This window comes from Panthera onca, chromosome D4 (genome assembly GCF_046562875.1).
Source record: "Panthera onca isolate mPanOnc1 chromosome D4, mPanOnc1 haplotype 2, whole genome shotgun sequence".
In the NCBI taxonomy this organism is placed as follows: domain Eukaryota; kingdom Metazoa; phylum Chordata; class Mammalia; order Carnivora; family Felidae; genus Panthera; species Panthera onca.
In genome coordinates, this window is record NC_138351.1 from 85,305,406 (window position 1) to 85,325,975 (window position 20,570).

A 20,570-nucleotide genomic window follows, 5' to 3' on the forward strand; every position below is an offset into this window, starting at 1 on the left:
TAATCCCTCACCGTAAATATGAAGCATCCTCCTGGAGGTTTCCCACTGTAATTGGCTCTGAGGCATCCTAACTTAATGGCTATTTTTCAATGGGAGACTGAATTCCATAGGGAATTTCACAGGGAATTTAATTGTACAAACATTTGTTGAGTACCTACTATGTCCTAGGTGATGGGAAATTATTACCTCATTATTGCTGTATGGAAAACATTCCAGAAAATTAAGATTATTGCTCTTTCCAGGATTTAAATATGGAGGCCATAAAAAACAGCTCTTTTTGTCACCACTATACCCAACCCCACCCTTTTCTCCAGGACTTGGCTTTAGTCAAGAAGTACTAGGGATACTAGGGAGGGTGAATGTGCCTTTTCTATTCTTTTAGCACTTCTGAGGAGCATCAGTAAAGATTATTGTGCTGTATTTCTACAGTGTAGTTTATGCATCTGATTGTGTGAAGTTAGAATTGTATGCTTGCAAGGAGTAAGCAGCCACATATCCATGCCAGTAGAACAGAACAGTGAGATTTGGAAAGATTAATATAAAAGGATAATTTTTAAAAGCCTTGCCCCTTTTTTGCATTTGCAAAAACAATTCCGTGGTCATATTTTGTACTTTTCTTTAAAGGATGGTGTGTGTGGCATTTTCACGAGTAAATTGTGTCATATTCAGCCAGGAGCAACCACACTGAAAATTTTTCCAAAAGGAATTAGGCCATCTTTTCAAGGCCACATGTAGTTGCTAGCTATGATGATACTTAGCTCTATCCCAGCCAAAAAAAAATAATTTCTGAAGAGATCAGTGCAGTACCTTTATCATTTTCTGTGTTTCTTTCAATAAATAAATAAAAAGCATTATGTAAAAAACGGTAATACTTTCTTCTGACATTTGTACTATGCCCTTGTTCCAAAACGGAACTAGTTTTGAGAACAAATGTCGTTAGCTTCTCTGGCCTATAAGGAAACTGTTGATCCTTTGATACATAGTACGTATCTTTAAAGTCACTTCTGATTGCTTAGAACATATTAGTGTGGATGACTTTTTCTCACGTGCATACATAAAAATATAACTTACTAGAATGAATATTAAATCATGTGAAATTGCTGATAGTATCTGACCTGTTTTTATTTGAAAGATGTCAATTTCATGTGGTTCAATCAAAAAGACAATATTGGTAACACATAAGCGAAATGAAAAAGCAAAAAAGAAAGTACTTACATACTTAAAACCTTTGTGTTTAAATGTACACATGTACAAAAGATTGCATTTGATGTTACACAAATAGAATAAAATGTTTATGAAGTTGTTTTTTTCTCCCATGAAATTGCTTGAAATAACAATGAAACAAGAATTTTAAAATTTGTTTTCTTTTAACCCTCAGGGGAAAATATCTCTGTTCTTTAAAAACAAAATTGATAACATATGCCAAACTTAGTGATCTAAGGGCCCTTGGAATTTTAACTATGTGTATCTTTGTATTATTAACTGTATATATTCTGTGTATAAATATCTGAAATTTTGGCTTTTGACTCTGTTTCCATTCCATTGAAGAGTTAAGGTACTACTATTATGTACATTTCATCCCTAATTTTACCTGAATCTAATGGGAGCTTCCAAAATTAGCTCTTGCAGTCTAATCAGCATTTTAATTGGAACTATATTTACCAATATGGCTCAACTTTTTTTTCCTTACCCTCTCAGAACAGTATGTATCATAAAATCATTCACACAGTGTTTGCTTTTGATGCTATCATCTGTGTGATTTTTGTCTCTGAGATAAATTTCCACAAATAAGTTAATTTTTAAAATTAGAATGCAAAAGTGATAAATTATGAATATACTTATTTTAAAAATATTTAAATAAGATATTCACTCAAAAAATCATATTCTTACTTCGTATCATTAGCTTTGACATCATTGTATGGTGCCAGATTATAATGATATGAAGCTTATAATACTATTTCACATTTTTATCCACTAAATAAAAACCTGTCCTGTGTTTTATTACAAAGTAGGTGGCCTGAAGGAAAAATATATGTATTCTTTCCTTTTGGTATAAAATATGCATTTGGGCTTCTCATTTCATCCCCAATCTGTGTTATTCCTTAAAAATGCAGAACTGCCTGAAGTCCTCTTTAATATTTAATTCAACAACTTTTTAATCTGTCATTATGCTGTGATGAAGTAAGCATCAAGTGTCGCCGAAAAAGATTAAATTATACTTGGAAATAGGAATTGAAATGATTTAAGGTTGGAGGCTGAATATTTGCTTTGCACAAGTAATAATAATAGTAGCTTGGGTGAAGAAGGGCTTTGGTTTGGCTTTAATGTCTTTGCCTTGCTGTGCTCCCCTGTGGCTCCCCCTGATTTACGCTGGCATTACTGAGCTTTATTTTATTTAAATGGAGGTAGAAAGTGGAAATTACTACACTACAATACATTAATTACTCCATACTATTTCTTTGTACTGATTTCTCTTTTTTCTGTAAACATCATAAACAATGATGCAACCTACCCAGTATGGATAGCAGCTGTAAGCAATCCTGTAGTTCTTGTTAACAAGCTTATCTTAGAAAGGAAAGGCAGTAATAATTAATATCCATCTATGGAATAGTGAGAAGCCAAGGAACATTTATGCTTTCCCTTTTATAGGGGATGATGTCCTACATAAGAATAAGCTGTGACAGTACGTGTTAATATTTTAACCACTGCATTTTACTTCCTCCTTTTAAAATCTAGACTTTAATCTGTGGGCTGTTTTGTACTTAGAGACCAAAGGTGCGGGACTTTTAGTCCTCAGTGACTCTTAGATTATTCAACAGGTGACAAAGACTAACCTCTTTGGAGTACTTTGTCTCTGCATATGTTTAGATCTCTGTCATCGGGAAATCTCTGACTGCCTAGGCTTATTTTTAACCTAGTTCTGTAGCTCTGTCTACACAAGGCCAAAGCATCAGTCAGTCTAGTGGAGAAAACTAATTGAGAAATTATTCGGTCAAGTACACAGACGAGCTCCGGTGGTTGTTTGAAAGACTGCTGTATTTCATTTTTACGGTAATGTATGTGTATTGTTGGTTTGTATGTATATTCTGGCTCTGTCTGTAATGAATATTCTCAAAACATACCTTCATTTGTCATGATTTGGCACGATGATGGTCCTTTTAAAAATAAGCCTGCAAAGAGACTAAAATCTTGACATGTAGCACACCTGTTGAAATATTATCTGTATTAGCTGTATTCACTCCCAGGGATCCAGGTGTCTGCCATTCAGATGTCCATTTCCCTAGCATCATGTCCTGTCATGGAACAATAATAAAGAGAAAAGGCCTCCTCCTTACTTTTTTGAAACATTCTCAGTGAGAATGTAAACTTATTGCAGTGAGTTCAGAATTATCTACTAACTCCTCAGAATTAAAAAATAAAATAAAACTGGCGAAGTGTTTTTAAGTTTACAAAGCTTTCTTTGTTACCTTGTGATTCTTATATCAACATGGCTGCATAAGTTGTGCTAAGCATAAAACATCTGGAAAAAGTACAAAAGGCTTTTTGCAAATGATATATTCATTTTTTCATAAACTAATTTTTGTTGGTAGCTTGAGTTAATTTTATGCCCTCCCTAATGGAATTCCCCGAATATTTAGCTCCCCGCTTTATCGGTGAATACCCAAGTTATGGAGGGTGGGACAATTGTGTGGGTATCATTTGACGCCTTTTCCTTTGTTATCCTTAGATATTCGAAATTAAAGTTCTGTTGTTTTTGATAGTAAATTACTTCTTGTAGTTCATAAGTGTATATTTAGAGGACTAGGTTCACAGATTTTTTTATGATTTGGTGTTTTGATCTAGAAGATCCTTTTTAAATAAATCAAGTTTTTACCAATTGGTCAATGTTTGCCTACATAGTGTTATTCCTATTAAGATATGCATTTGTCAACATGTGCCTTTTTTGCTGTAGCACAAGACTAGTTGCCTTTCTGAAACCTAGTATGCTTGTAGGGTAAAGTAAATGCATGTCTTTGTAGAAGAATAAATAAAAAGAGCAACCTGAGTCAATAAGCGGGTTCAATTCATGCCTACAGCCATGGCGGACAGCTCATTTTGTAGATGTGGGTGTTTTGTTTACATTTATAATGCAGCTTTATTTAATGCTGACAGATATAGCTTGTGGCAAATGATAGTCAGAATGTATGAGCAGTCATAATGCTTCTGTCTTCTTATAGTGTGCTGCTGAAAATAAGCAGTTCACCTCTGTTTTTATTGAGGAAAGGATATGAGACAGCTATAGCTTCGTGAGGCTATTTATTGAGTTGTTTTACTAGCTGTGAACATGCCGCTTTATAGCAGTTGTGAAAATGGACTTTGCTAGTGTGTGGGAAAGGAAATAACATTGCAGTATACAAGGGTAGTAAAAAATCTCTATAAATAATTTTTCAGACTGAGGAATATTCTCATTTAAACAGGCAGAATGGGTTGTGATTTTGGCTAGGTGTCAGTTTCCCCCCAAAAGTCACCAAGTTGGAATTAATCATATATTTCAGAGGAAAATTTTGATTCTGCAAATATTAATTGGGTTTGAACTTAGGAAAAGTTGTTTACATGTCCACCTAAATCTAGTACAACATTATGACCTTTGGGGCTTAAAGGATCTATGTAACCAGTTTAGGGGCGTAGATTATAAAATGCACTGGGCTGCATGTATGTGTGATAAGACCTACCTGTAAAGCTATGTTATTGGTATCATTTAAGAATGTACACCTGATATAGAGAAACTTGCATTCATGTACTGTTTATAATGTAGTAGAGAATTCAGATGTTTAAGTAGCACACAATGGATGGAAAATTTTAAACATACTTGTGTGTTGACCCTAAGGATTTTTATTCAGAATAACTAAGGGAAAGTAATAAACAAACCACGTAATTTGAGTTTGCCTCATTTCTTTCATCCTTTGGAAATTATAGGCACTCACTATACGTAGAATTTTTAAGTCTACAACAAACTGTTTTGGTTTGTACACTAGTTTTTTGTTGTTGTTGTTTTTTTTTTTTCCCTCCACTAAATCTGCCCAGGTCTACTACAGCTTTTTGATGTATAGTTATTTATTGGCTACCATAATTGTGATGGATATAATACTTTTTATTCTTAAACATAAAAAAGAGCATTAGAAAGGTACATGTTTGAAAATTTTATTACTTTTCTATTTTTATTCAAATGCTCATCATACAGTAGTGAGAAAGGTACACAAATAATATTTTCATGCATGCAAAATAATTTAGAAAGCAGTGTGAATCTCAGCAGGTGTTTCTTCCATGTCTGTGCTCAAATTTCTAGGGAACACTGAATATTAAATTGAAATAACCTTCCCTTGATATTATGCAGCTAAAGTTCAGTTTAATTCTCCGATAAGGTTTTCCTGGACACATATCATTTTCCTCTCATGTAAATAAAAATCAGACTACTTAGATTTTAATACTTGCTACTTTACAAAGTAAATCAAAATGCTGCAAAGTACTCACTTATTTATTTTCTTGGTGCTTTTATTAAGGCATTTCTGTTACCACTAAATATATGGATTATAAGGATGCTGTAAAAATGTTCTTATTTCCTTCTCCACTGGCTGATGAAATGGGTTAATCTCTCAATAGAGCTATTTCCTTAATTCACCACCTGTTTTCAAATCCCTAGTAACTGACAAGGTAAGCGGAGAGATTCCTCTGTGTGTGCCTTGTATACTTATTTCACAGAAAGAGGAACCTAGAATAAAAAATTAAGACAGAAATCTTCCTTGAATTTTTTTTTTTAGGAAAGTTGTTAATACGTTACTAAAAAGCTGCTATATTTAAACTATCATTTAGCAGCCCAGTTATGTCACCCACCAGGCACTTTTCAATGGAAATTTTCAACTCAAAAGGGCATAACTGTATGTAAAGACATGTATTACCTTTTAGAAAATGCCCATTTCCTTTCTGTATTCCTTACTGTATTTCTGTATTGAGAATGTGAGACATATGACTAATGGAAATTTTATATTTTTGATTTACAAACAAAAGAACTGATTTTATACTTGTAAAACCAAATGTGGGCTTGGCTGTTATGGTTAGAATGTCTCAACTGTATATAAGTAATCATTTATTGTTTAAATACAGAAGAGGCTGTAACCAAATGCTGTCAAGAGCCATCACACTCATTAACCTGCAAGCTAATTAGCCTCCTCCTGCCTGATTGCTGACAAGTTCTTCAATCTGAACCCATTGCTGTTGTGTCAGCAGAGAAGCACAGAGTGAGGTAGAGGAGGTCTCCATTAGATGTTTGTGAACAAAGTCTCTGCATTAAAGGTTTGTTTTTTACACTCTAACAAATGTTAGAGCATTCATATCGCCAGCTATAATTAAATTGGCAACTCTTAATTATTGTAATTAGCGTATTAACTGTTTCCTTTCCTGCTCATCTATAATTGATTTCAAGAAATTACATGTAATTTAATGTGAATTTTTAAAATGTAATCATTGTTTAAAAGGTTTCAATAGTTAGGTGTATATCTAAATGGTATTGAATATTTGAAATAATATGCATAATAAAATCACTGAAATGCAGTGTCTTGTCAAAACCAGTACATATGAGCTTTGTATTCACATGTCCTTCTTTTCTGTGCAAACATGACATTCACTCCCCATTAGATTTTTTTTTTTCCTCCAAGTAGGCTAACATTTCTTAACTAGGTTGCAAATTAGCATTGGAATGATAGAACATTTTGCAAATGCATCTTAAAATATGAATTCATTAATTTGTGGAAGACTAATTCATTTAGAATAGCTTCTTGAGGGCAAAAAACATTCACAAGATATTTTGCTTGTTATACCATCCAATCAAACCCGAGACTTTATGGAGAATATCAGAAAAAATAGAGTATATTTTGGAATGGTAAATGATCTAAGTATGAATTGAGGAGGCCTTTTCTGGGTTCTGAGAATTATCACTATTAACTACTTTCTGGCAAATGTTACTTACAATTTTGGTTTAAAATATTTGAATGATCTTCAACAAATTAGAGGCGTAAGCCATTCTGAAATGTCATATATACCAGTAAAATGTATTCACATGTCTGAAAAGCCACGTACTGAAATTTATTGTACTTCTAGTTTATGCAGAGAAAACTGCTATTTGAGGTTATCTGATTTGAAAGTACTGGATTGAAGTAAGAAAAAGCATCAGAGTTTATGGGAGCTTTCCATACAAGTGCTGTTTACTTGTATTGGACATGGGCAGAATTATTATTTGCATAGCATCCTGTAAAGGTCTGTATTATTTTTTATTTTTATATTTATTTGTTTGTTTGTTTGTTTATGAGAGAGAGAGAGAGAGAGCACGAGAGCGAGCCTGAGCGTGGGAGAGGCGCAGAGAGAGGGTGAGAGAGAATCTCCGGGGCTCAATCCCATGACCCTGGCATCATGGCCTGAGCCAGAATCAAGAGTCAGATACTCAACTGATTGAGCCACCCAGGCACCCCAGAATCTTGTCAAGGTCTTAAACACTGTGAATATATATCTACCACTAGCTGGTGTTAAGCCCTAACTAAGGAACGGGTATTTTAAATGAATTTTAGTCAATTCTTAAAATAATTAAAATATTAATGTGTCTTGTTTCAATTATCATTCACTTCCAGGTGGCAACCATTTTATGAGGCACTACCTAGTGCACTACAAAATACATTGTTCTTTAACAAATATGGCCTTTTAAGTACAGTGGCCTCTACGTAAGAATTGTAACTTGAGCCTGAAGTCAACTGTGTGATGGCATAGATAATGGGGTTTCTTCTTGTACTATAGATCTGTGGACCTGGTCTCTGGGCTAAGAAAGATTTGAGGTTCTGAGGCAGCGTTTTGGGTCTTTAGAATAAGATTTATGTGTTAGGTGTTACCGTTCTTACCGGTAAGGACACTGTCCTACCACCATTCCTTACCTCTACCCCACTTCCCTAGTACAACCTGATTCTGAGAGAAGAACAAAATTTTCTCCTGGAAACTTCCATACTCTCCTTTAGAATGTGATGCAACTTAAGTTTCAGAGAATTTAGTGTAATAATGACTCAATTTTGCTTTACAGAGTAAATAAAATTAGGGCCTTTTGAATTTTAGGGCCCATTTCAGAATCATTGGGCCACTTATCATAGTTTATAATCATAGTATCAGAGTCCTAACTAAAATTCTGAACTTGTCAGGGAAAGGAGCCTATGGAACATCTAACTCAGTCCTCTCATTTTATAGACAGAAAAATGAGACTCTGGGGAGGCAACTTGCCCAAGGCCATACAACCCAATAGTACAGCAGATATGAAATGAGGATCCAGATCCTTGGACTTCTGGTCCAGTGCTTCAAGTTTCATAAATTCAAGTTGTAGTAGATTGATTTAGTACTTCCTTCTGGGTATCTATGATTACTTTTATTATGGTTATTTTACGTTGAATGTTAAAGTTGTTTAAGGTATGAGTACAATTTTTTTAATACATATAATTTTATTGTTTACAGTAGATGCCCAAAGTTACATAAAACATTTAGCCTTTTTAAAGAATACACAAGTACTAACATAGAAATGGCTGAATTTAGAACCGAATGATAGTAAAACAGAACCACCGTTTGACATTAAGGGGTATTTTTCTCCCATGAGTTATTTAATAAAAGAAACTTCTGTGGTGTTGGAAGTAATGTCACTAAAATGCTGATTTCAGTAAGAGCTTCTAAAGAAGCTAAATTGTTTTTCAACAAACTTATGAGATGAAAGCCCTTTCTATCATATGCCTAGTTTATTTTTCTCCTTATTGTGTATGTCACATTCTTTAGATGGAGTGTGTGTGTGTGTGTGTGTGTGTGTGTGTGTGTATGTGTGTGTATGTGTATGTTGTCATTGTCAGAGGGTACATGAAGGGAGGAGAATAGAACACAAACCCTAAAGCTTTATCGTTGACAGTGTCTTACAGCTTTTGGTCAGCTGGTGACTATTTCAATGCCTCACTGCCGTGACTAGACTGTCCACTCTGCACCCTCTACAAAGTTAGGATTAGAACAAGGAGACTTTATTTTTAAAAAGGGGGGGGAGGGTTCTTGCCCAACATTTCATGTGAAATAAATTACTTGAATTTTGATACATCTTAAATGACAAATGTAATATTTTTCTATTTTCTTTTAAATGTGTCTATGTAAGTGCTTATCTAGAAGTGATTAAGAATTGAGGACATTGTCTTCTGTAGAACTGCCCCGGTGTTGGTTTGGCAACTCTGTATTTGCAACTGTTAAAGAGTAAAAGCCCCAAAAAGTATTTTCTTGATATTAGCTTTCATTTATAAACCAGAATAATTCTGAATGTTTATAGTAATGGGAGATAACCCAAGGCAAATTTAATTTTAGATTGGGCTTTTGCTTAATGTATTATTCATAGTATTGTATCATCAGTTAAGCATATCCCTGACAATAAACTTAAAACTTAACTTTAATAGTAATATCCACCCTAATTTGGGTGAGTCAAATAGTGACCTGACATGACTTATTTTGCCTCATTATTGTAGATAATTTTTAAATAATGGTGTGATGGAGTTATTTGGTATGTTTTTCTCATTCTCCACTCCCCCCCCCCCAACTTTTTTTTTTTTTTTTAACACTTTGCCATTTTTGCTGCATGACCTGGTTTTGCATTTATCGGATTCTCTGTTCATCTAATTAGTATGTTCTAAAAAGACCTGGACCACTTATTGTACAGAGACGTAGCCTGTGGGTGTTTAATAAGGAGCTTTCAGTGTTACATTTGCATCTTTTGCTTGGGGTCTGAATAGTGAATTACCTTTAAGATCATTAGAAGCACTGCTGTATTGTTAAAATCGGGCTGCAATATTCTAATGACAGTTTAAAACTTCAGGCTTCCTATATAACCCAGGTGACCCCAGCATAATTGTATGCAGTGTAGAAGACCCCAGGATAAACTGCTGACGGTTCTGCTCATCCACAGTGTAGCCTCAACAGGCAGGTAGCTTTCCACCCAAACAAACCACATAGAGATGTAGTGAAAGCAAATGAGTCTTATCCCTAGTCATGTGCACTCAAGTGTATATATTATTTATATCATGATACCAGTCCCCCCAAATATGCCTTGATACTTTTCAAAAAGAAACACATCCACCAAGCAATGTGCGGAATGCAGAATGTATTTTATCAGAAAACTGACCCTTTTTACATGTACTACCTGGAAAACAAGAAGCTTAAAAGTGGGATGTTTTGCTTTCAGGTTCTTCCTCAAGGCCAAAAACTCAGTAGGGGAACATTTTGTTGCTCAAGGATTAAACTATAATTTATTCTTTCTCTAACCAAATATAACCGAACTATTTATAGATACCAGGTGAAGGTCCTTAAATCTGTTCTACAAGATGGCTTAAAATACTGTTTAGATATTTGTGTATTTTGTGTTTATATATTATTTTAGATTTTTTGTCATTATTATAGAATTATAGGATTTTAAAGCTGGAAGAAAACATAATTTAGCACCTCTTTTTTGTCATATTCTCCCTAAAAGTTTTCTGATCTCAAATTGGTGTGATATTCACCTCCTGCTGTTGTAATGCCAGAGAGCTCAAAGGTAGCCAGTACCAAAGGTGACATAAATAAAGGGAAAGATAGTGATAAATTTTATGTTTTTAAATAAATGCCTTTACTTAGAGGGCATTTATGGATTCCTTATCTGGCATTTACTCTGGATCTGAGCTTCTTGACTACATATGAAAGACTAAATGAATACAGATTTTTTTGTACAACTAATTTTAGTAGATGGCATGTTAATTGATTTAAAACCTAGGAAATTGTACTTCAAAATTGCATTTCTGAAATAGCTTTTTCTTAATGGAATCTGAAGTTACGTGGTTGTGATCAGTAATTTCTGCTAAACAGCTATATGTAAGTTTTAGCACAGTGCTCTATGTATAATGGGTATTTGGTAGGTGGGTTTGTTGAATGAAAGCATGAATGAATGAAATATCAAATAGAAAAGAATATAAAAGGAAAAGAATATGTGCCTGGCACATAGCCGGACTCCTGTAGTTAGTTGAGTCAACTAACCAGTTATGTTTTCCAGAGGGTGTCACTTCCAATAACAGTTGCAAAAGTATTAAAAGAAATAATAAGCAGGCAGTAATTAACTTGAGTTCACCTGGCAGCCTGTCTATAATGTGTTTATTTTGCTTATCTCATCCTTTTGCGCTCTTTTCTTGTTATCAGTTTACTACTCAGAGTTCTCCAGATCAGCTGTGAAAAGTAGCTACCTGATGTGACAGGATCCTTGTTTGAACCATGACACCCAAAGTTGCCTTATTTTTATTTTTTGCCCTTGTTTTAATTGTCACCTTCATTGTTTGAGAAACTCAGATCTTTGTTTTTTGAAGAAGGGGCTTTATTTGTACCTTTTAGATCTATTGTGGCAATAAAACAACTTGTATTTAAAAAAATAAATGATTATTTCTTATATGGGAAGAGAGGTTCATCGTAAGGCAGGTATTTCCTGCAAAGACCTGAACTGAAAAGTAAAGTCAGAGTAAATTTTTAGTTAAAACTGAGTCTAGATTATGTGCATATTCAAAAACATTATATCAGATTTAACGTATATATGATCAGGACATTGACCAGTGATATTCTATTAAGTAGTTTTGCAGGATTTTCTCTTCTACGAAGAATTTGTTGTACTCGCATTATTGTTTCCTTTGGGATCTCAGACAATGACTCTGTAGTCTGATTCATTAATATTGGTTGTCTTCTGCAGGGAGTATCCAGATTTGACCTGCCAAGTATTAAATTTTTAATGTATTACTAGTTCTTTCAGAGAGTAAGCCTCGTCTTTGTTCTTCATATTTTCGTACCAGTACAGTTTGAATCAGATACAGATTTAATTTGTAGCATCACTAAATATGCCTCATTTAAAAAATACACACACAACACACATACACAACTATAAAAATGTTTATTGATGGAAGTATTTCAATATGAATTGCTACCTTTTAAAATATTTGGAAGTATGCATTTCCAAATTTATTTTGAAAAGTGCCAGGGGGTGTTATGTGCTATGTACAACAAGTTAATTATTATGCTATTAACATTGATGATGTTGAATGTGTATTAGTTAATGTGTTAATGACGTGTTAATTACTGTACATGTTGTGAAGACCCTTCAGGCTTGTTCTATGATGCAACATGTCAACTTGAACCAGACCAAGTAATCTGCAAAGCAGACTGTAACTCTTAAAAATAACACTTGTAAACATAAATTATAAATTAAATTATGCTTTTTATTATCCTTTTTCTTTCTGGTAGAATGAATAAGTAATTCTTCTGCTATCTGCACCTGTTAGAACCTAATACTGTCAGACTCTGTTTTCCCCAGGAGGATCGGAAGAGATTTGTTATGCAATAACTTCCGCTTTGTTTACGCTCTGGCATTTAGTGTATATTTTATATAGATTCATGTGTTTTGCAACCTGAAAGATCCTTCTTTTTTTGTTTACCAGATTAATTTATAATGGAAGACACTCAGTCTTTGTGTAAGCAAGTGAAGAGTAGCTTTGTTCTATTAGCGCCACTAGTTGATATGAAACCAGTCTATCTATACAGATTTGTGATTCAGGCAATGGCTCTTCAAACTTGTTGGCCAAATAGTTGAAATCTCAGGAGATCAGTCATAAAAACTGGATGCCAGTTTCAGATCATGTAAAAGAGGCCCACATTTGCTGCTATTTATGGAATAATTTACATTGTTTTTTGTATAAATACAGTTTGAAAATATTAAATATTTGAACTTTATTACTTCAACTTTTGATTTATTTATTTATTATTATTTTTTTAATGTTTATTTCTGAGACAGAGAGAGACAGAGCATGGGGGGGGGGGGGGGCAGAGAGAGAGAGAGGGAGACACAGAATCCAAAGCAGGCTTCAGGCTCCGAGTTGTCAGCACAGAGCCCGACTCGGGGCTCAAACTCACAGACCGCGAGATCATGACCTGAGCCGAAGTCGGACGCTCAACCGACTGAGCCACCCAGGCGCCCCATCAACTTTTGATTTAATGGTTGCTTGTGTCTTCCTAATTGACAAAATTTTTGGAAAATATGCCCCGGTGATCATCTTTAAAAGATTAATTTGGAGAAATATAAAATTGACAATACAGTGTTATTTATATAATATTATTTTTATTTCTTCAAAATCACTGTTTCATATAAAACAAAAAACATTGATGAAGAATGAGTATTCACAAATGAACAAAGGGTCTTATGGTGAAGACGTTTTTCAAATGACCCAGAACCAACTTTTAAAAATACAAAAATAAAATAGAAGTGAATGTTCCTGGTAGGAAGTTACTCTGTATTTAGATTCTGTTAAAAATAGTATGTGCAAGAGGAGGTGAAGAGTTCAGGCTGTAAAGCTAGAGTGTCTAGGTTCAAATCTTGGCTCTTTTGCCATCTAGCTGTGTGACCATATGCGTGGGCTTTCACCGCTGGGGTGCGCCTCAGTTTTATGATAGTAAAAGTGGGCATAATAATAGTACCTCCCTCTTTGGATTGTTGGGATCGCTAAATGAGTTAACACAGGTAAAGCACCTGGATCAGTGCCTGGCACCTAGGAAGCACTCAGTATGTGCGAGGTCTTATTAACCTTCCTTTGATATTACACTGAAAATTATTTGGAAGCATTTAATTTCCACAAGCTCTTTGAATTTCCAGGGACCCATTATGAATGTGAGTTTTTGGTGTTCAGTCATTATAGTCTGGTACTTCATCACAGAAAAACATCTTATTTTTAATGATGATTTTATTACTCTGGTATTGTTTGCATCCACCTGGAGTAATCCCAGGCTTTTTCGTTCATCTAACCCTGCTTGATCTCCCGGAGCACGGTTCTTGTTCAGATGTGTATTGGCACGGAAGGGTATTCTGACCAAGACTTCTGTCTCCCTTGCAAATATTTGTGTATCTCTTGTTTACGGCCCTGATGTCCTCTTGTAATACCCATGCAAAAGGGATTCTAATAAATCTTGTGCTCAGCATTACACATTGTTTGTTTTAGCTGCCTTCCACTTCATGCTTCCTCCTTTAAGAGCGAGCCATTACGAAAGGTTAGATTCACAGTTAGCAGGCTTTAGCTCTCCCTTTTGAATCAGTGAGGTTGCCGTTTTATTGCTCTCCGACTTACACTTCAGTGATGAGAGTAAACTAGCATCAGATTAAAGGTCAGCAAATCCCATCAAAGAGAGGAATATTAGGGGCAGAGATAGTTGGAGAGGCAGCACACCACTGGGTATTGACAGGGTGATTCCAGGGTATCAGTCAGCAGAATTATAGCTGCCCAGAGAGTCAGTACAGCTTTAATGAGCCTGTGTGAAGAGGAAGAGGGTGGATTTATGTAGTTCCTCATAATTTTCTGTAGAGACTGTTATTGCAGACATTCTGTGGAGTGTTCTGGTCTTTCATTTAATTCAAAGGTCCTGGAGCTTATCCATCCTCTAAATTCCTTTTTGTTAGCTCAAATCAAAGTTGACATTTCCATGGTTTACCACCTAAAGCACCCAGTTCAAAATCAGGTTTCTTTAGGCAATTTTGAAATCTATATACTGTTAATATAAATCCACAATCATGTTTATATTAGTGCATATGTATCTCCTCTGCAGAGAAGTGGGTTGAATAATAAACATTTTTTTCATAAGTAGGCAATGGGGGGAAATGTGCATTTACACACTGCCCTCTAAGTAAGTGGAAAAAAACCTGATTGTAATTATGTTATGGTGCTTTTCAGAAGGATCTTAATATTCATCCTCCTTAAATTGACTTTACTAATTAATTGTTTATATGCCCATTTGTATATGCCCCATCTCACTCTTTATGCCCCCCATTCCCCTAAACTGGAAAAAAAATTTTTTTTTTCATCTCTAGAGGCAAAATGTTTTTAATTGTTCTAATGAGCAATACTCTATTTAATTGCTGTTATTTTCAGTCCACCTTGATTTTGATATGTCTTTGTAGTGAATTTGACTCACTTCAGTTTCAGGAAGGGATTAAATCTCTATGATTTCAAAATCTAGAATATGCTTTGAGGAGTTAAGGTTTTTTGTGTTGTTGTTTTTTCTTCTTTTTTTTTTTAATGTCTTTGGATATTTTTGCTGTAGGTTATTTGCTTAAAGAGTTAATGGCATATAGATACAGATCCAGATATAAATAGATTCTTTTTGGTTAAGCTTTTATTTAATAGGTTACTAGAAAATAGATGGTTTGTGGGAAAAATATCAATAAATTTATACTAGAATGTTGGGTTTTATGAGTCAAGCCAGCCTCTTTTTGTAATTTGTATTTCAAAAATATGCTACTTTGATTATTTATGAGTAAATGAATGCATTATTAGCAGAGGTCTTGTTTGTGTGATTTGCTGCTCGGAGGATGCTTTCAGGCTTTTCTGCCATTGTCCTCTGCATTCCATGTGGGTGGCCGTGCTTTTCAGACACTTACATGGTTTTTAATGGAAGAGAGTGATGGATGTGATACAACCATGAGAAGCACAAATATCCTTCTCGAAGTTCATCGTTGACTGAAGCATCTACAGTAGTTACAGCAAAATGTAGACTCCTTAAGAGAGATGCATATAGATGGATAGTTGGTAAAAATCTAGAACCCATCTTCAGTCATTAATTAGATGCTATATTTATATTAAAGAGCCAGCACACTTAAAAGTAACATCCTATGGAAAGTCCAGTAAAGTTCATGTTTCCTATAATCATGCCATGCTTCACAAAGCCTTTTCAATAAAACTGAGCCTGCGTCCTTTATAATAATACAGATAAAACTTTACGCCGTGCTGTTACATTGGAACGCACGGAGAATGCCAATGACCCTCATGCCGTGTTTACTAACATGCTCTTTTGAGCAGTGCCTGTGCATCAAGATCATTCGGCATTACAGAAACAATGAAGCGGGCATTTCTTCCTATGAGGGGAAAGAGGGAACAAGTGGGTGTCTGCTGTTCATAATGAAGTCGACTGACTGTAATTTTTACATTCACTTGTGAACATTTTAGAGAAAAGAGAAAGAAGATGGCCGCAGCAAAAGCAAAGGAGCTGAATACAAAGATAAGCATAAGGTTAATGATCTGATAGGGGCCGGGTTCTTCCTGCCCCGAGGGGTGTATGAATGATGCTTACTGATTACCTTAAAAATACGCAACCTAGTACAGGTATTTTTAAATTCACCTGGGGTCTAGAATTTTCACTTGAGGAAAATAACAAATGCAAAAAGGACCATTTTTCTCCCCAAATTCTGACCAAAAATTTTGTATCATATATGGATTACATGTAAAGTTTTAAAAGATACCATCCATTTTATCTACAAAAATGTTTTATTAAATATTCCCAGAACACCAATTGAGAAAAGATGCATAACTTTGGGTAATTTTAACTAATTTTAACAAAACACAGTATAGCTAGTTCTAACATGATAATGAGTAAATTCACAGGATGAAGAGTCCTTATTTCAGGACAAATAAACGGCACCGTTTACTTTCCATGCAGTTCCCTACACGTGGCCATTCTCTAGATTTCTGAGTTTATTTGAAGTGTATGGCCAGAGACTGCTAATCATGAGTGTTTCATCATCAACATACATCAAAGTGCCATTCTACCACCGGAAGCAATATGTGAGAGTAAAAGTAACATGAAAGAACAAAAGAAAAGAGATAACTTAGGTCATAAAAATTGAGAAAGCAAAAAGCAATAAAACCACAAACCATTAAAATATGTTGCACAATAACAGCGACACAATCTATGACAAAGAAGTTCTGATATATAAAAAACATCAGATCAAAAGAAGAAAAGAAAAACTTCAATCAGAAGTTTTGGTAGGGGCGCCTGGGTGGCTCAGTCGGTTAAGCAGCCGACTTCAGCTCAGGTCATGAACTCATGGTTCATGAGTTTAAGCCCTGCGTCAGCCTCTGTGCTGACAGCTCCGAAGCCTGGAGCCTGATTCAGAGTCTGTCTCCCTCTCTCTCTGCCCCTTCCCCTCCCCCCCTCTCAAAAATAAATGAACATTTAAAAAAAAAAAAAAAAAAAGAAGTTTTGGTAGTGGACTAGATCAGATTTGGTATGAACACTACCAGAGGTCAGATAAAAGTTGTTGTTGTTTTTTTTTCAATATATGAAGTTTATTGTCAAATTGGTTTCCATACAACACCCAGTGCTCATCCCAAAAGGTGCCCTCCTCAATACCCATCACCCACCCTCCCCTCCTTCCCACCCCCCATCAACCCTCAGTTTGTTCTGTTTTGTTTTTTTTAACTTTTTTATTTTATTTTATTTATTTTTTTTTTTTTTTGAGACAGAGAGAGACAGAGCATGAATGGGGGAGGGGCAGAGAGAGAGGGAGACAAAGAATCGGAAGTAGGCGCCAGGCTCTGAGCCATCAGCCCAGAGCCCGATGCGGGGCTCGAACTCACGGACTGTGAGATCGTGACCTGAGCCAAAGTCGGACGCCCAACCGACTGAGCCACCCAGGCGCCCCTGTTCTCAGTTTTTAAGAGTCTCTTATGCTTTGGCTCTCTTCCACTCTAACCTCTTTTAAAAGTTTTAATTGTAGGACAGATTTGTTTCAGATTACATTTTAAGACTGTAAAACTTCTGCATTGTTTTATATGTATGGCATGGCTCTTGGTAATGTTTCAACATCACAGATGATACTTTGGAATTCTGTAAATAGTTCTTTGACTTTGGGAGATGTAGTACTTTAATAAAACCAGATTTCAGTCTTTGTGATTTAAAGTGAACGCCCCTATTATTTTTTAAAGTGATCATTATGTGCCAGGTACTGTTTTAGGCATTTTTGCACATTTTATACCTTTTAAACTCCACAATGATTCATTGAGTTGCTGGTATCTATATTTAAAGAGAATGAGCTAGACGACTTGCCCATAAACACAGCTAAAAAGTAACAGAGTCAATTTGAAGCCAGGCTTGAGTGACTCCATATTCTCTTGTAATGTGGTATATTCTCCAGTAGTGTAGCTCGTTTGTATTGTACTTGCAAAGTCACCTTAAAATCCAATATTATTACCTCTTCCTCCAGGTGTTTGAGGTATCATGGAACCCTGGACTTAAAGGAAGGCAGGTCTGTGTTTGAATCATTGCTTTCATGTTTACTAGCCACATGATCTTGAGCAAGTCACTTAACCTCTTTGAAGTTTGGTTTTCTCATCTATAAATGAAGATAATGGCATGCTACCCTATAAGGTCATTTACAAATCAAATGAGAGAAAATGTGAAAGACACAGCGTGCTGCTTGGCATCTACATATATGCTTAATCAACATGCTGAAGTTTGAACCTAGAGAACTTTCAGGCTAAGCACTAGAAGGATACCCAAGTGCAAACATTGTTTTGGGTTATCACATTAGCAGCTGTAAAATAAGAGGTTAAAGGCACATAAGAAATAAAAGGACACAAAAAATTTGCTTTGGGGGAGAAACATTTTGTATTGTGGACTGGGTGTAGGAAGAACTTATCAAAGTCTAGAAGATTCGGTCTTCCAGAAAATAGAGTAGTGGGGAAAGCAGCTGTGTGGTAGAGCACACACGATGCCCTCTATGTTAGAAGGAGCAGGCGCCACAGTGCAATGTTATCCCATTCACAGCATGGCAGTGATCTTAACTGACAAGACAGGAAATGAAAGTGCCATGGCGATCTCATTCTGCAGGGAGAAGAGGCAAGGGGACAGAATGTGGGGATGTGGGCAAAGGAAGGATGCAGTAGGAGTTTGTGTAAACAAATGCTAAAATGCATTTAATAGAAGAGGAGCACGTCCAGAAAATGCACATAATAGAAGAGGACTAATTGATTTTGATGAAAGTCCAAATACAGGACTCCAGCATTTTCTAGTGAGGAGACCCCAGGCACGTGGTAAATTTAAAAGGATATCAGAGGCACATTAGATCACTGGTAACCACACAGAATAGCTAGTCACAAAGACCTGTAGGTATGAAAGCCAGTGTTATTAGAATTCTCTCCCCCCCTCTTAGATTCTGAAACTCATTGCTTTTCTTTATACAGTGCTGGGGTTTTTTTTTCCTTTCAAATTTAGTTGTCATATTTACCAATCCTCAGAATCTTTTCAGTAGAGCATTTTGTTTGAACATCTATCCCTTCAGATAAAAAGAAAATGGCCGTTTCCTTTTTTTCCCCACTTGTAATAATTTCCTTTAAGAACAGAGCACAGGTAACCCTTTGTGCTAATATGCGTGAGAAACATGGCCTGTTTTTTCCTTCATCCTTTTTTCACTGTCTCATGCAAGCACAGCATACTTCATATCTTGCCCTAGCCCTGTTCTCTTCTTCTGTAGCTGACAGTGCTTATATATCAAGCGCTCCAACAAGATGCAGCTCCATTTAACAAAAAAGTGCCTTAAAAATGTAACTCTTCTTTCTGCATTTTTATTGCACAGTCCATCTGCTCCTTCATCTTGGCTGCTCTTCACTTTCACAGTGACAAGGCTCACTCCTTTTTCTTGTCTCTTGAGGCAAGATCTAATTGGCAAGTGGGAAGTCTTCAAAATTTGCCTTTGCCAGCCAACACTAGTTTCAGATTTTTATGTAAACAGTTGGCTAAAATAGACTTGAAGGGGAAAGAGAAACTATAATGAAAGTGAAGGATTTTTCGAAAGTCTTTTCCCGCAGAATGAACACACCTTCCCACAATAGAAAGGAGCATAGTAAATGTTTTCAAATAAATGAACGGTACCATAGCTTTATCAGTTACTGGGTAAATACGGTAAATAGGATCAATATTTTTGACGGCTTCAAATAGCAACATGTTTAGTGTAAATTATTATATCAGGCTTTTGTGTAGAACATTCCTCTATTTCTGGCAAAATAAACATCTGAACTTGCGATTTGGTGGGGATTGGTGTGGTGTGGCCAAGGAGAAGAATTGATTTATAAGTGGTCTCTGTATTGTCATTTGCATTGCTGGGAGCATGCAGAAATGCTAGAGTCATAGCCTTGGGACTCATACTGGCACGGAAAAACACCGGCGACTCAAGAAATACCTTTAAGTGCTTTCCCTCTTGTCATTTAAAGTACATCTGTGAAACTGCAGGAAAATAACAACTAGGTTCTGCCCGGGAGTCTAGTACCTGTACAGACCAAGATACTAATAATGTCATTATAGCATCTAGCTGCTTTCTATCGAACCTCTAATAAAGGTCATTAGTTGCCTGCTTTCTTGAGTGAGATGGCTTTGCAGCAAGTGCTTGGAGAAAAGTTATCAGTGCTGTATGTTAGAAATAGGCATCCTGCCAACAGCTTTATAATGAAGGTGAAGTGTAATAAAGCGATGGATTGACAGTTTATGTGTTGAAAGTGAAGGAAATGGAGGTGTGGAGAAGCATTATGGGGAATCTTTCTAGTCATATCTTCAATTTAACCATCAGGGGAAATGCTTCAAAATCTTAGATTTATGAATTTCTAGTAAGCAGTTTCCCAGCATGTAAACAAATCTCAGTGGGCTGTTTTAGGAAGGTAGATTTG

General features: G+C 35.7%; 1 protein-coding gene across 4 annotated transcripts in view; it reads left to right on the forward strand.

The window, feature by feature from the left end:
* Nucleotides 1–20,570, forward strand: part of PBX3 (PBX homeobox 3) — a 220,004-nt gene that overhangs the window by 136,453 nt on the left and 62,981 nt on the right. The window lies entirely within an intron of this gene.